A 15,516-nucleotide genomic window follows, 5' to 3' on the forward strand; every position below is an offset into this window, starting at 1 on the left:
AGTTGAATACTGTGCCAACAGTAAGGAAAAAAAAAAAAACAAATGGGCATGCTTTGGTATCACGGTAATGCCAAAACAATTATAAGCCAAACCATTTTAAATTGAACATTATCTGCATTGAGAAGATGATGTCCTGTGACATCATGATTATATGATGCCCATAGAAGTCCATTCTGCTTATTTTCACTGATTACAGCTTCTTATCATTCCCTGACTTTAAAAAAATCTGATCCTTCATTTAACACCAGTTTAATACGTTTGATTGTTCTTCAGGAGGATTGATTGTTCTGTGCTAGACTTTTGACTTTACTTTATCCCAATGAAATGAAGGTTAAAATATGCATAGTGCTTTTCTTTTCATTGTACAAATACTGCAATTATAAGAGGAAATTTCATTAGTTGTTTTAATAATTACTGCCATATTTCACAACCTTCGTTTGCAAAAGCGGGCAGCCAAGCCTTAATAAACCATGTAAACAAATACTCTGGGGAAAGAAATGCTAGTCTCCAACTTTATATCTGCCACCAAGGAGGGCAAGTTGTACAGTATGACATCTACCACCTGACAAACTGAAGGCCTGTTGAAATGTACCTTCTTATTGAAAGGTACTCTTGCATCTGTTCAGGCCCCACTAACTCTCTATTTATAAAAAAAGATCGCAAAATAATGGTGGAAATGGTTGACATAAATTCAAATGTAGACCTGGGATACAGATGTTCAACCTTCATCACTGCACAACTCTGTGAAGACAGGGTTAATGCCCTCTTTATTGTGAAGTATTACAAAACTACTGTACCCTCTAAGATCTTACCTTTTCTCTTTCAATTAGAAGACAATTAAACTATACCCAGAGTTAGGATTTTGTCCTTTCTAACATTTCTAAATGTCACCAATCAAAATTTTATTTAGTAACACTTAGAAACTGTAATTAAATTCTTTATGCCTCATTATCCTAATAAGTCTGTGGACTTACAAATCTGGGAAAATAGTGAAAATTTTAAAAATACGTCTCTTCCATCATAGGAAATTTTTATGAATAAACTTCAATTCCGTACTCTAAGTTCAAATAAAACATTCTTAGCTTATAAAGCAGAAATAAGAGTATTTGAAATTTGATTTTCACAGAACTTTTTAGGAGTCTGTGCTTATAAAATACAAACAAGCAAACAAAATAATAAATCACTATATAATGTATTAAAAGTGAAGTAATACTTCTATAATATACCACATTCCACACTTAAGTCAACTGTCAAAGGGCATATCATTGGAAAACTCACTTAATATAAACTCAATTATACTTTATGAAAATCTCCTGGGGCAAATGTCCCACATGATGAACTTAAAAAGCAGGTAAGCCAAAAAGGGATATAGCTCAGTGGTAGAGCAGTTTGCTTAGCACACACAAGGCCATGAAGTCAATCCCAAGCACTGAAGGGGTAAAAAGAAAGCAAATGAAATTAACTGATTTAGTTGATTCAAGATGTGAGAAAAAACAAAAACAAAAATGATAGAGCACAAATTATTTTCTACCAGTTTAAAACATACACTAATGTATTCATGTTAAGGAACAAGAATAAATTGGATTTTATGAAATATCTAATTTTCCTCACACAAAATGATACACATTTTAATAAGGAAAAAATGACATTAAAGAGATGCCACCCATGAATATAATTGTGATATAATTACACAGAACCATTTAAATCAGCTATGTGATCATTAAGTGTTCCATTTCAAGACCATGTCTATTGCTATGACCTTTACTGAGCAAAAAAAGAGGTTTTTTACAACTCATTAAGATGACCCCAAAATGGGAGCCCCTGGGATTCATACTCAGTACAGAGAGAGGGCAGCTTGTCCGTCCCATTTGGACTCTAGTGAACTGGACATTTACTGCATAGCTCTCTGTTTCCACAATACTACAACACTACAGCTCAATACTATAGCACCCAGAGGAACACGGAGCCATAAATAGTATTGTAACACTCAATTATGCTCCCAGAGGGCAGAGGACTTCTAGAGAATTCTAAAACAGAACCCCTCTCTTTTGCATGAAAAAATTAGATAGCTCTCTTTTCTTTCCTAAATAAACACACGAGTCCTTGAAACATGCTAGCTTGTTTTCTAACATAAAGCCTCTGTTGTTAAATTTAACAGTTTTCCAGAGACCCCGTTGAGACCCTCAAAGAATAGACATGTAGGGTCTGGTTACACAGTATCTAATATTTGAAGACCTATAAATGTATTTTGGACCTACATTTTATTTTCATGACACTGAGTAAAATAGAGTGCTCTGAGCTATCCTCATTCTTAAATAAAGAGACTCAGGCAGAGAGCTCAGCCCGAGGCTGCAGATCACTGACTCAAACAGGGCCAAGGCCAGCACCTGCCTTGGACTGCTCAAGGCTGTGCGTTGACCTGAGGGATCTCGATGCACTTCACAGGGATCAGGTCCCCGCTTTGTGTCTAGCTTTGAGACTGCTGCTCAACAGAGAGGGCAGACGGAAAGGGACCTCAAAAGCAATGGATTCTGTCTGAATTTAAAAACCTAGAATCTAAGAGGAAAAAAAGAGGAGTGAGGAAGACCAGGCAGAACACAATTGTTCAGACAACATTAGACTTTTTAAAATTCGCCTAGAATGATGTCCACTCATCCATCTGATATAGACTAGCATTAAAGCACGGAGAACATTGCCATTCCCAGAGCTGCATGGAGCCCTCTGGAGTTGTGGCAGGGATCCTGGAGAAGATCCATAGAAAGAAGTAGCTTGGGAATGGCTAATGGGTCTGCAGGGCCGTCCCTTTTCAATCTCTGGTTCCTCTCCCTGGGAACCCTTCTGCCCACCATGCGTTCCCTGTTCGGAGCCTGGGCAGGGAAGACAGCCCTATGCTTTTGTTTTGCTCTGAGTTACCACGAAAAGAACACAGGACTGCAAGTCAGGAGCCAGTCCCCTGCTGGTCTGCCTTCACCAGCTCTGTGATCCATGGCCAGGTGGCTATAGCCCCTGGGCACCCGATTCTCACTTGGGAAAGGAAAGGACTGAACTGGCTGATTCTAAGGTCATGTTTTGCCTTGAACAGTAAACCAGGCCAGACTAGAGACATGGCTAAAGCCCTGACATTTCTCCAAGATGCCAGGATCTCCAGCTTTGCTTTTCCCACCTATTTTTTCCAGAAGAATCTTTAGTGTTTTCATGTTAAAATAGGGTGAGATATAATGCCATTATCTGTGCTTTGGCAGAAAGCCTTTATGCTGCCCCATTGTCTCCATTATAGTTACATGGAAGGCTCTGAATCTATGTTAATCTGGTTGGATGAGCAGAGTTTGAGCCAAAGGTAAGAGTATGAACTTGATGTGTGGCAAGGAGGCAGAAGAACCATCGTTCAGCTCCTGCCAAGCCTTGTGCTGTGGGCGATCTGGCTGGGGTCATCTCAGAAGGTCTGGGGGGCTGAGGAATCATGGAGAAGTAATGCCTTTTCTCCCTTTCCCCACTCTGCCCTTCTCTGAACCACCTTTTCTTCCAAAGAGAGAGGTGGGATGTGGCAGTCCAGGCCATACCCCAGTAATCCCCTGGAGCATGCTCAGTGGAGATTCAGGAGAAAGAAGCTCCAATGGCACAGAGTTAAAGCCCGTGAGCATGTTTAGGGGAGCAGAAGTGTGTGTGAGCAAGACACGGAAATTAAGTAGCTCAAGGATCAGGGAAAATGGTCCACTGGAGACACGGAGCACCAGTGAAATCAGGTCAATAGCAAACACAAGGGAACTGACAGCATTCTTTGTTTATTCTTAATTATGGTGAAGCCCAAAGAACTCTTAGGTACTGTTCATCAGAATTACCTGCAAAATGTTCTATTTGCCTACAGAAGTGCATATTAGCCTAGCTGCTGCACTGCAGACAGGCCAGTGGGCTTCCAGATACCTGGACACCACACCAGGGGTGATGGACTCTGCAGGCTCAGGCTCTGGCAGCAAGAAGACTCTTCGCACATCCTGATTTCTGGAACTCTGCCCACATCCTCCTCCCCTTCCCATTGGTCCTCACACCTGAAGACTCTGACACCACCCAGGTTGAGGGATCCATCTCCAGCTCAGCGACTGGATGAATGTGGAAGAATCAGGGTGCTCAAAGGAGGAGAGAAAGGGAGACCCCGAACCTCATGGGGTGCAGAGTGTTCATTTTCTCTGATTCTTCCAAGGACACTTCACTTACATTTATTTGACTTATGTCTTTCTTGTTTCTTCACAATGGCGGAAAGATAGCTGAAGATATTCGTAAATCAGAAACACAAGAGTACGTACCAAGAGCATGAAATGAGATCCTAGCTCTAGAATCTGACGCATCCTGTAGACTGTTCCCTTCAGATCCAGTGGCTCAACACCTCTGAATGCACAAGTAGGGCTCATCTACAGGGGTGGGAAGGGCTTCCTTGCAGAAGAGGGCCCAACTTCACAGCCCCAGCCAAGATGCAGTGATCTGCAGGAAAAGCAGAATGTCAGAAAACAGAGAATGAGACTGAACTCCAGGAAGTAGCCCTCTTCACTGGGAAGGTGAGCCTTTGTGTCTGGAAGTCCCTTGTTCAGTATCATTTTGAGACCTGCAAAAATGAGTATTCCAAAGATGCTGCAGGTTGTAACTAACAAAAATAGATAAATAGCAAAAAATACTTGCTCTAAATATGAGTTTCTTCCCTTTGCTAGAAATGAAATTTTAGCATAACTATTCTTGTATCAGAAAGAAAGGAAAAAAGAGGCAGAAAATGGGAAAAGCCAAGAAAAACAGCCCCTCACTGTGATGCTTTAAAATAAAGCAAAAATATTGACTCCCTGTATTAACCAACTGGAGTGGGTAGCCACATGCAATTTCCCAAATAAGAAGTAGTTATGGTTACTGCACTTTGGAAAGCAGGCGTGGAGGGGAAGCGTCACTTTGGACAACTGCAATTTAAGTAAAACAACAGCTTAATAAAGTGTCAGCAGCTCCCTCGCTGTTAAAAAACAGATGGGCCTTGCTACCCAGGAAGAAGGGGAATTTTTAGATGTGCTGCAATTTAGAGTCTGCCTCCACCCTTTACTGAATCATTAAAATTCTGAAAAGCATAAATGATGATAATATCTCCAATTCACTTCAGACACTCCTGTGCTATGTGTCAGATTTGGTCAACAGCAACACCATCATCAGTTTCAAATTACAATGCAGAGAATAGGCTTTTATACACATGAGAATTTTGAAGAGACTGTTAGCCAAAGCACTTTTACAATTCTTTTCTCTTTTTACAATGGAATAATCCTAAAGCTAAAACTAACAAGGCAACAAACATTTCACAGTCAGCCCTATGAAGCATATCTGTCTGTATGTATACATATGCATATGTACACATATGTGTAAAGATACACACATATACATGTACATATACTGATAGATAGGAAAGTAGGTAGGTAGATGGATGATAGCTATGCAAAGTATAGATGTCCTTCTGACAAGGTGAGAAGCTCTTTCCAGTATATCCAGAACATCCCCATTTGGGGTCTTAAGCAGCATTTTGGGTGGTTGGTCACCCTAAGCCTCAATGTTCTCATGAGCTCCCAAAATCAGCAGTGCCTTTCTCATAAGGGGAGGTCCTGCCTGGTGACATAAGGAAGATGTGTACCCATTTGTCACTGACCTGACATGTGAAGCTGTCACCTGCCTTCCTGTCCTGTGGAATTGGAGGCCACCCCATTGGGGATGGAACACACAGTTCATGAAACCTATCCCACAGGCAGTCTTAGGAGTTACCAAACTCTCAGTTGTTCTGTTGTCGGAGGCCCTACAGGATACTGAAAATGAGGAATGGTCCCTTTCCCTCAAAAGGCCCTGACCTGTGCTGTAGACTTCACTCTGGTTGACCAGTCAATTGGAAGGCCAGGCTCAGGGCTGTCATCCCAGGAGTCTGACTCTGGGTGTTCCCTGCTTGCTGGATGTTTGAATCTGCTCAAAGAATATTTAAACATAATTAGGATTACCTTATTACCTGTGTCCTTTATGATTAACTAGAAGAGTCCTGCAGGCTGATAAGTATTCTTTGCTTAAATGAAAGCTAAATTAACATCAAGGCCAGGGCCACATCTAAATCCAGATAATTTAAAATGATAGATTACAGTATTACTAGTAAAATAAATTCTTCATTATACTAAGTATCTGATCACTGATTGATAACCTTGTGTATCTATCTCTCTGTACTATCCATCTATTGGACAATATAAGACAACAGTTTGGACATTCAATAGGAATTTTTCTCCAGGTCACTGATAAATTTCAGGGATGATAAGATTAGTGAACCACAGTGCTCTGGACTGCTGGCCTCCCTGGTGATCAGCATTAACATCTTGAAAAAAAAAAAACACCTCTAGAACCAATTATAATTTTTACCACATGGAAACAAGTTTCTAAATGACACTACACCTTATGTTTACTAATGAAAAGATGACAATATGGTGCCATCTGATCAAACTAGTAGATAGGGTGGCTCTTCAATATAGAACAAACGGTGCTAGAGCTTTAGCCTCTCTCCTTTAAGTAGAGACATCACACAAAGTTTTATATTGATGTTGTGTACTTTTCTCATTAAAACTTGATTCTCCTTGCTTTAGTCATTTTATCTAAAACATAAGCTCTTATCATGCCAAAGTAGAAATAATGAGATAATGAGATAACATTGTACCATTGTGGCTAATTACCAAGTTGCAGATCTTAACACACCAAAGCTCTATCCCAAATTGAAAGAGAATGAATCCATCTCCCTCTTTACTTTTTGACTTTAGAAGGAAGGTCTGCAAGACCAATTCTTTATCTATTCATACCTTTCATGTTGAAGGAGGAGTAGGTCAGTAAAAATTAATTAAAGGAGTTAGTTAAGCAGAAGAGAGAAATTTACCAAGCAATTTCCCAATTCTTGGTAAAAACTGTATCCCAGGCCATAGAGTCTACTGAACAAGTGGCTTTATTCTGTGATTTAACAGTAGGATATTTCTTAGCTCATTCCATCTGCATCCATTTTAATCTTGACTGAACAAATGCAATTAGCTTGCAGTGAGCCAAGTAATGGTTTTCTTAAAGGATTGGGAACACTTTCTTAGACTCTAATGTGTACAGACGTCTGCTGCAGCTCTTCCAGCCAGGCTCCTGATAGGAACAACCACATGTCTTTTTCCAGTGCATCACCGCAAAAGTTTTGCAGCAAGAAAACAACATCAAGGGACAGAAGAGCCGTCTGAGGAGTAAATGCATAGACACTGGGCCTCCCTGTCATTTCAAGGTTGTGATCTTTTCCAGGAAAGAAAGGAAATGAATATCTTGGCACTCCTACTGAAGGTTAATGCTGCATCAAGGAGTGGACACCCATGCCACCATTCTAGAACCTCAGTGCACCAGAGCAGAGATTTTCTCCTGCCTTGCTCACCACCATATCCTTAGTGCACATAGTAGGCACTCAAAAGATGCTTTGGAAGACAACCAAGACCTTGAGGAGTCATTCTCCATCCTTGGATTTAGTGGAATCTAAGGTATTTCCTCACTGTTGGTAGGTCCTATAAATCAATTGGCCTCATGGCAGTCATCACACCTGGGAATGCTCTGAGAGCCCAAATATAGTTTCTCCAAGACCTTTAGATTTAAAGGCACTGGAAAACACTTTAGCAGATAAATTCAGCTCACTAAGACAGAGGACATAAGTACATACTACATGCATGACCATATATGGATAGAAGACTCCTGCAATCCAGACTACTAACCATATTTTATCAAATCCAGAACATACCCTGTCAACTCTAAGATGCCTGCTGATTTCCAAGATGGTAGGAGGTGAAGCTCTCTGCATTAGTTCTGCTCTGTGTGATCTCACACATGCACACACACACACACACACACACACACATGAGATAAGAAATCTGAAATATAATGATTATGGATAGAAGTGGGGTTGTTCTCATGGGAAGAAACGCTACAGTGTAGACTCCCTGTTAAGACCTTCATCCCAAATCTTGCTAACCTTCTACTCCCATGATCCACCCCATCACCTTTATTTGGTATTTACTTTGCTCACACACAAAAAATATTTAATTAAATTTGAATTGACAGAAATATATTTGAATAACAAATAAAATGAATTGATATTGAAAATTGAAAATAACTAGATTCTTATACTTGTGTACTATTTGGTAGTCCATATGTAAACTCAATTCAACATTTAAAAAATGAATTGTAAGTTTTTCAAAATCAATACAAAACTATTCACAGGCTAACTTTTGCAAATTTCAAGTGTATTTTGTTATCAGTAGAAACTTTCACCTAGTTAATACAGCAGTTATATCTAAAGTTTTATTTCAGAAACTGATACCACTATTGCTTCTGTTTTTGTAGCTCAGAGGAACTTGTTCAAACAACTTAATCAAAAAGGAAAAAGAAGAAGGAAGGAAAGAGGAAGAGGAGGAAGAAAGAAATTAAAAGTAGCCTCATTTCTATCATTTTTGGTACCTGGGAGAGGGGATATCACCATTACTAAGTAGATTTTTACAGATAAATAAGTCAGGACTTTCTAGTTATAATAACTTCTAATACTGAATCTTGGATATTTTTACGATATAGAAAATTGATCAGTAAAGAGCCCATAGTACCATGAAACGTTTACTCTTTTGTAAAATTACTTCAACAAAGATATTAAAATAGGAAAGCAACAGGCATAAAGACAAACTGCCCTGAGCATCAGCCTCCCAAGGGGCAGGATGTGTTCTAGGTGTCACAACACCTGGCAGCAATCAGTTCTTGACACTTATGTATTAACTGGAGGACTGAGTGAACGAATGGCTTGCATAAATAGCCAGGTGAGAAGCAGTTGTGGTGAGCAAAGGGTGGCAGCTCCAGAACTGCAGAATGTGAAGAACAGCTGGCAGAAATCTGCACAGAGTTCCACTGGCTGGAGGGGAAGAACTTGGAGAACAAACTGGCTAAGTGAAGGTCATCATATACTTCTGGAAGGACCATGAGTGGGTGCTGTGGTTTGGAAATGAGGTATCCCCCAAAGAGCTCAGGTGTTAGACAGCAAAGCAATGTTCAGAATGAAGCAATTAGGTTGTGAGAGCTGAAACCCAATCAGTGGATTCATGCATTTGATGGATTGATAATCTGAATGGATTCTGGGTGGAAACTGTTGTCAGGTGGGCATGCTAGTAGGTCGCTGGGGGCATAACTGTGGATTATGCTCTGCTCCTGGCTCCAACTGCACACTCTGCTTCCTGGCTGCCATAGGTGACTGAGTTCCAGTAGAGTGTCCTCCTGCCTTGATGATCTGCTCATCTCAGACCTACAGCAATAGAGTTGACTAACCATGGACTGAACCTCTGAAATTGTGAGCCAAAATAAACTTTCCTCCTTGGAGTTGTTCTTGTCAGGGATTTTGGTCACAGCAACAAAAAGCTGACTAATACAGAGGGTTTATTCTGATCTATAGAGCCAGAGGGACTGCACAGTCACATGACCACAGAGGCAAACTCAGGTGAACACAGATGGGCTTTCAAACAGGAATTTTAGGAGTTGCAAAGGCCACGTATGATCCTGTTGGCTTCCCCTGTGGACTCTGCAAAACCCAAATGTGTGGGGTACACAAAATGGGAGGACTCCATGAATTGTTTCTTGGAGGGCACACATCCCACAGACAGATGGTGACCAGGGTAGACCTCAAACCTGTGATCCTCATCTGGAGCTGGTTCCCCTAAAATGTGATACTTTCCTGGCCTCCTGCAGGGGCTCCAAGGGCACAGCTCTTGGGTTCAAGTCCTCAGAATAACTGAAAGAGCATTGGAAGGGAGACAACAGTGTCTTCTGACCCAGAACCCCCCATTCAGCTGTCACATCTCATCATCAAGGAGAGAGGAGCAGGTTCTGGTACTGAACACTTATTTGCTCCCCAGAAGCTGCAGCTCAACTTCAGCAGAACTGCTGAGCTGGTTTCTGCTGTGCCTCAGGTGTCACTGGCAATACTGTCAGTTAAGCAGGGATTGCCGAATCTTTATTCCTGGCAATGAGGTGAGAAATAGAATGCGCACAGCTGGATTTCCTGAACACAGGTTGGGCTTGCAAGGCTTAGAGGTGGGGAGCTGGGGAGTCATCTTTTACTGGGCTAACGGAACAGTCAAGCTGGAAGTCAAAATGTATAAAATCAAAGAGGGAATCCCATATTTTATCTGCTTCTGGTTCTTGGATAGAGCTGTTCTTGAAAAAGAAGTAGCAATTCTCTTTCAGATAATTAAATGAAACAAGCAAGAACCCCCTGCCCCCCCACCAAAAGTGGAAATCATTGGATTTAAACAATTTAAAGACAAATCCTGTCTTCTCTTCATAGCTAGCCTATAATTATCTTGAGGGAAAGTCCCTCGCTGTCCACCTCTTTTATCCTTCGTGGTGCAATTTATGGTGCCATGCACATGACAGAAATGAATTCATATTTGGGGCATAAGGGAAAAAATACAGACTGAGCACAGCTTCATTCTCCGCCAACCAGAAATGCACAGACCTGAAAAGGAGGTGTAAAAGAGACATAAAAAAATAAAAAAAAATGCAACTAGTAGATCAGGCAGGAAATGCTCCTCGTAGGTACAGCGGGGACCTCAGCCTCATACCTGGGTTCACATCCTAGCTCCACCACCTTCTCTGTGTGACTACCAGGAAGTTTTTCACGTCCTCGAGGATGAATCACTGCCTGTGCAAGGCTTTTGGGCCCTGTGAAAACACAAGTCAGATGGGTCAGCACTCTGCTCCAGGACCTCCCCCAGTGGTACCTCGTCACCTTCCAAGTCAAAGCCAGTGTCTTTCTGGGAACTTAGAAGCCGTCCACCACCACCCCTTTACCTCTCTGAGTTCATGTGACGAGACTCACCCTCTTACAAACTGTCCTCCCCATTGGTCACCACTGCCTCCTTTTTTCCCCTTGTTCAAAGCATCACCCCTGCCCCATCACCTTCTTTTTTTTTTCCAATGGCTTTATTATTCATTTAATTTTATTTTTATTTTTTTTTTGTGATTAACTGACTATGTGATCTTTTTTTTTTATTGTTGCCTGTTCAAAACATTACATAATTCTTGATATATCATATTTCACACTTTGATTCAAGTGGGTTATGAGCTCCCATTTTTACCCCAAATACAGACTGCAGAATCACATCAGTTACACATCCATTGATTTACATATTGCCATACTAGTGTCTGTTGTGTTCTGCTGCCTTTCCTATCCTCTACCCATCACCTTCTTAACAAAATGGTCTGGCTTTCTGATAAGCCACCAGAAAGCATGATCTGGGAGTGTGAGGAAGTTAACTTCTGTGGGGAGAAGTTTCCCAGTAGACAGAGAAGATGGCTTCGGGCCAGGCTGAGGAACTTCTCTTGTGAATATTCCCAGACACTCGTCCTTGGGAGCCCCTTCCCCAAGACTCCGGTGCATAAGAACCTGCCATTTGCCACACCCCTTTCCAGCTCACCTTCAACCTCTGTATCCTTGTTCTACGTTCTCCCAGCCCCCGGTCTCGCACCTCCCAAACTTTCTAGAAAAGGCAGAGCTGCAGAAGATCCTCTTCAGTCTGTGGATTCATTTCATAATTTTCTGTCCTCCTCCTGGAAGGTAAGTTCAGTTAAGGCTGAGGTTTCCTTTTATGCACAGCAGGGTGAGCGGTACCTGGAGTGGACGAGTTTCTAGCCCGGTGTCTGGCAGTGTACCTGGCGCTGAGGAGCTGCCCATGGGATGGAGATCTTCATGATTATACTTATTACCTATGATGTTCAGGAAGAGCTGTGCTATGTGCTAGGTCCTTTGCACCAAAACAAAACAAAACAAAAACACTCTCCCCCACCATAAATAAAATAAAAAGACATGTCTGGAAATATTTGCACATATTTTTAAGACCTGTCCTGCAGTGGATTATTTTTTTGTTTAGTCCTGATTATACTCCAATGTTCTTTCCAATGGAAACATAACCAAAAAACATGGCAAAAATAAGAGAAGCAGAAACAGGAGACATAAGCAGAAGAGTAAAGAGGAGCTGAAATGAGCCCTAAACAGTGGAAAGGTAGAGAATTTGTGAGGAAAGCAGACCCTGCATGCTGCAGTGACTCTCCTAAGAAAACACAGTAAAGGAGACAGGAAGAAAGGGCTGTCAGAGGGACCAAGAAAACAGTGACATGGTTTTGTAATGCTTTTCTAGCCTTATGAGTTGGAGATTGCAAGACGAACACTTAAAAAACCTGTCATCGTCTGTTATACCACAACAAATCCCACTCTTATTAATATTATAATGCACTAATTAAAATAATGATGACAATAATAGAAGGGAGATCCATAGAGTAGATCAGGCACATTGGCAGGTGGGAGGAAAGAGGCTGGGGAACGTGACTAATGGAATCACGTCAGGTGCATGTACAAATATGGCCATGAATGCTGCTATTATGTGACAGTAATACACCAATAAAACAACAAATCTTAAAAAGCTCTATTTGCTTTCCATGCCAATATTTTTCCTTATATGCTTCCCACAAGTTTTGGCAATTGCATCAACTGCATTCACACGGTTCCTAAGAGGCACTTCTTTCTTTCTTTTTTTTTTGTTACTATTTATTGTTTAGGTGTAGATGGACACAACACAATGCTTTTATTTTTATGTGGTGCTGAGGATCGAACCTGGGTCCTGCCCATGCTAGGTGAGCGCTCTACCACTGAGCCACAATCCTAGCCCCAAGAGGCACACTGTCTCAGAGATTCAGATTTCAAACATTTCTTCAAGTTGGTAATATAAAACACTTTTTTTCACTTTTCGATTACATATGTGGAAAATTCAAACGAATCAAAGGGAAAGATACTATGGCACTAAGAGAATTTAGTGACGAAGCAAGTTTAAAATTATCAGAGAAAAATAAGTGCACATCATAAAAACCTGGCCGGCATTCTCTCTTGAACATGCGTTCCTTGCTTTACCCCACAGTGTCTCTCTTGTGAGCCCCCTATGACCCTTTGAATATGTACCTACTTTCATAAACAAACCCCTGTATACGCCTTTAGGGGGAAAGGAAAGGAAGAAAAACTTAGGTGTGGATCTTACAAAAAAGCGTCCAAACCCTATGTGAAAAAAACCATAAAACACTTCATTTATTAATTATTAATCCACCATAAAACCACAAAACACTCATGGAAGGTACAAAAGCAGACTAGAACACAGGTGCCAAGCCAACCTGTGTTTTTTGAAGGGACTCTGCATTAAAAAAGTTATTGGAAACACAAGTTATTGGATTTGTCAAGTTAATAAATAAATTTAATGCAATCTAAATTTTTTTAAATTCCCAGGTTTTTGTTTGGGGGCAGATAGACTGATGAAAGAGTTCATTTGGAATAACAAACAAGCAAGTATAACTAACACCCTAAGAAAGAAGCGCTGTGGGGGAGAGGGAGGCGCCATACCTCTGGGATGTCAGAACACACTGTGATGTGTCTATCCTTTAAGAAGCTTCAGGTGGGTGCTCAGATAGACAGGATGCAGAAGAGAAAATCCAGAGACAGACTCACATGACTATGAAAATTTAGTATACAAGAAAGAACACATCTTAAGTCAGTAGAGCAAAGCTGTACAGCTTTGCATAGCTGTACAACCCTGTGGGAAACAAAGTGGAATCTACTAATGCTGTATGCTAGGATAAGTTTCTATTGTTGCATATTTAAATGGAAAACAAAACCAAAAGAAAAAAATTAGGTCCTAGAAAAAAAACTGGGCAAATTCATCGTTAACCTGAGAACTAAGAAAACCTTAGTAAATATGGTTTAGTGTCTAGAAGCAATCAGATTGATTAATTTTATTACTAAAAAAATATGGAAAAAAGCATAAGTAAAAAGGCATATGATATACTAAGGGAAAAGTACAAATATCCATCAATAGACTTAACTCATAAAAATGTTTTTATAAAAGATGAAAGAAAACACCTTGACTGAAAAAAAATCTAGAAATATGAACACTTACTTTGTGGAAAAAAACAAATAATCAGTGCAACTGACTCTTTGACACATGGGAAGATATTCAACTTCTTTTATCTGTCTCATAAGAGGAATGCAAATTAAAATGATAAGATACCAATGTATTGAAATACACCAAATATGGCTAAACTTATATGGCCATGGGTTTGATCTCTAGCACCACAATTAAAAAAAAAAAAAGTAAGGTTTATGAAGCTAAGTAAGAACACCATGGCCCTACATTTGAACTAGAAGTTCCAGGATGAACTCCACATAGTTTATTATAAATGGCAAAAAACAATCAAGTAAACAAAGCAAAAGATGTTTTTGGCTGTAACTGCTGCAAGTCCTGTCATCGGTGGTTATCCCAGCAGCTAAGGGCTTCCCAGCACCCAGACTTTGATCCTAACAGTCCATTTCCCACTCAAGGGAACAGGTTCACCTTGGAGAATAGGCTCTTCCAGGCCTGGAGAAGACATGTGCTGGGAGATTCTGGAACGTTTTATCACATCAGAAAGCAAGAATGCTGTCAAGCTGGCCAGGCACCCAATCAAGAGACACTGAGGCAAGATGTGTCCATGACCCAGGGGGTCAGTAAATGAAAGTGATGGTCCATAGAACACCCAAAGAATGGATGTCACTCCGCAATTTAAAAAAAAATGAAACACTGATTCATGCTGCAATGTAGATTACTTTCAAAATGTTTTTCTAAGTGAAAGTGGCCAGCTATAAAAGATGCCCTCTTATGTTATTCCATTTATGTAAATTTCTGGGCTAAAAGTAGATTAGTGGTTATCTAGCTGTAGGGTGCCTAGGGCTCTAGGGAAGAGAAGGTATTTAGAGAGAGACAGGGAATGAGTGCTAATGGGCACAGAGTTTCTTTGGGAGATGACAAAAGATTCTGAAATTGATTGTGGTGATGGTTGCACAATTCTTAATATACTAAAAACCATTGAATTGTATCCTTTAAATTAATGAACTGTACTGCATGTGAACTACATATCTCAATAAAAATGTTTTAAAAATATTCAGGGGTCAGCCTGGTTGGAGATATCAACCATGTTACATAGGTTTAAATCCCTAAGTGCATAACAAAAATACTTTGGATTACCTTGGAGAATGTTTGATAACTAACTTATTGCTATTAAAATCAGCAAATGCTATGGTTTGAATATATTTATCTTCCTCAAATTCTTATGGTAGAACCTGCGATCCAAGTTGGCCATAGAAGGGTGAGGTCTTTAAGTAGCGGTGAGGTGATGAGGTAAGAGTAGGGTTAGCACCCTTACCAGAGGGCTGGAGGACCTAGCTCATCCTTGCTGTTCAATCAGAAGAGCTACCTTTGTGACCCTGCAGAAAGGAAGTTCACCCAGCACATATCATGCAACCGTGTCATATGCCCCAAATCAGAATCTGATCAGCCCTCTCTGTCCATCCACCTGCCCCTTTACAGAAAGCACAGTAGATGCCTGGGCAGCTTAAAGGCCCAACGG

The sequence above is a fragment of the Marmota marmota genome, unplaced genomic scaffold (assembly GCF_001458135.2).
Source record: "Marmota marmota marmota unplaced genomic scaffold, marMar, whole genome shotgun sequence".
NCBI classification, from domain to species: Eukaryota; Metazoa; Chordata; class Mammalia; order Rodentia; family Sciuridae; genus Marmota; species Marmota marmota.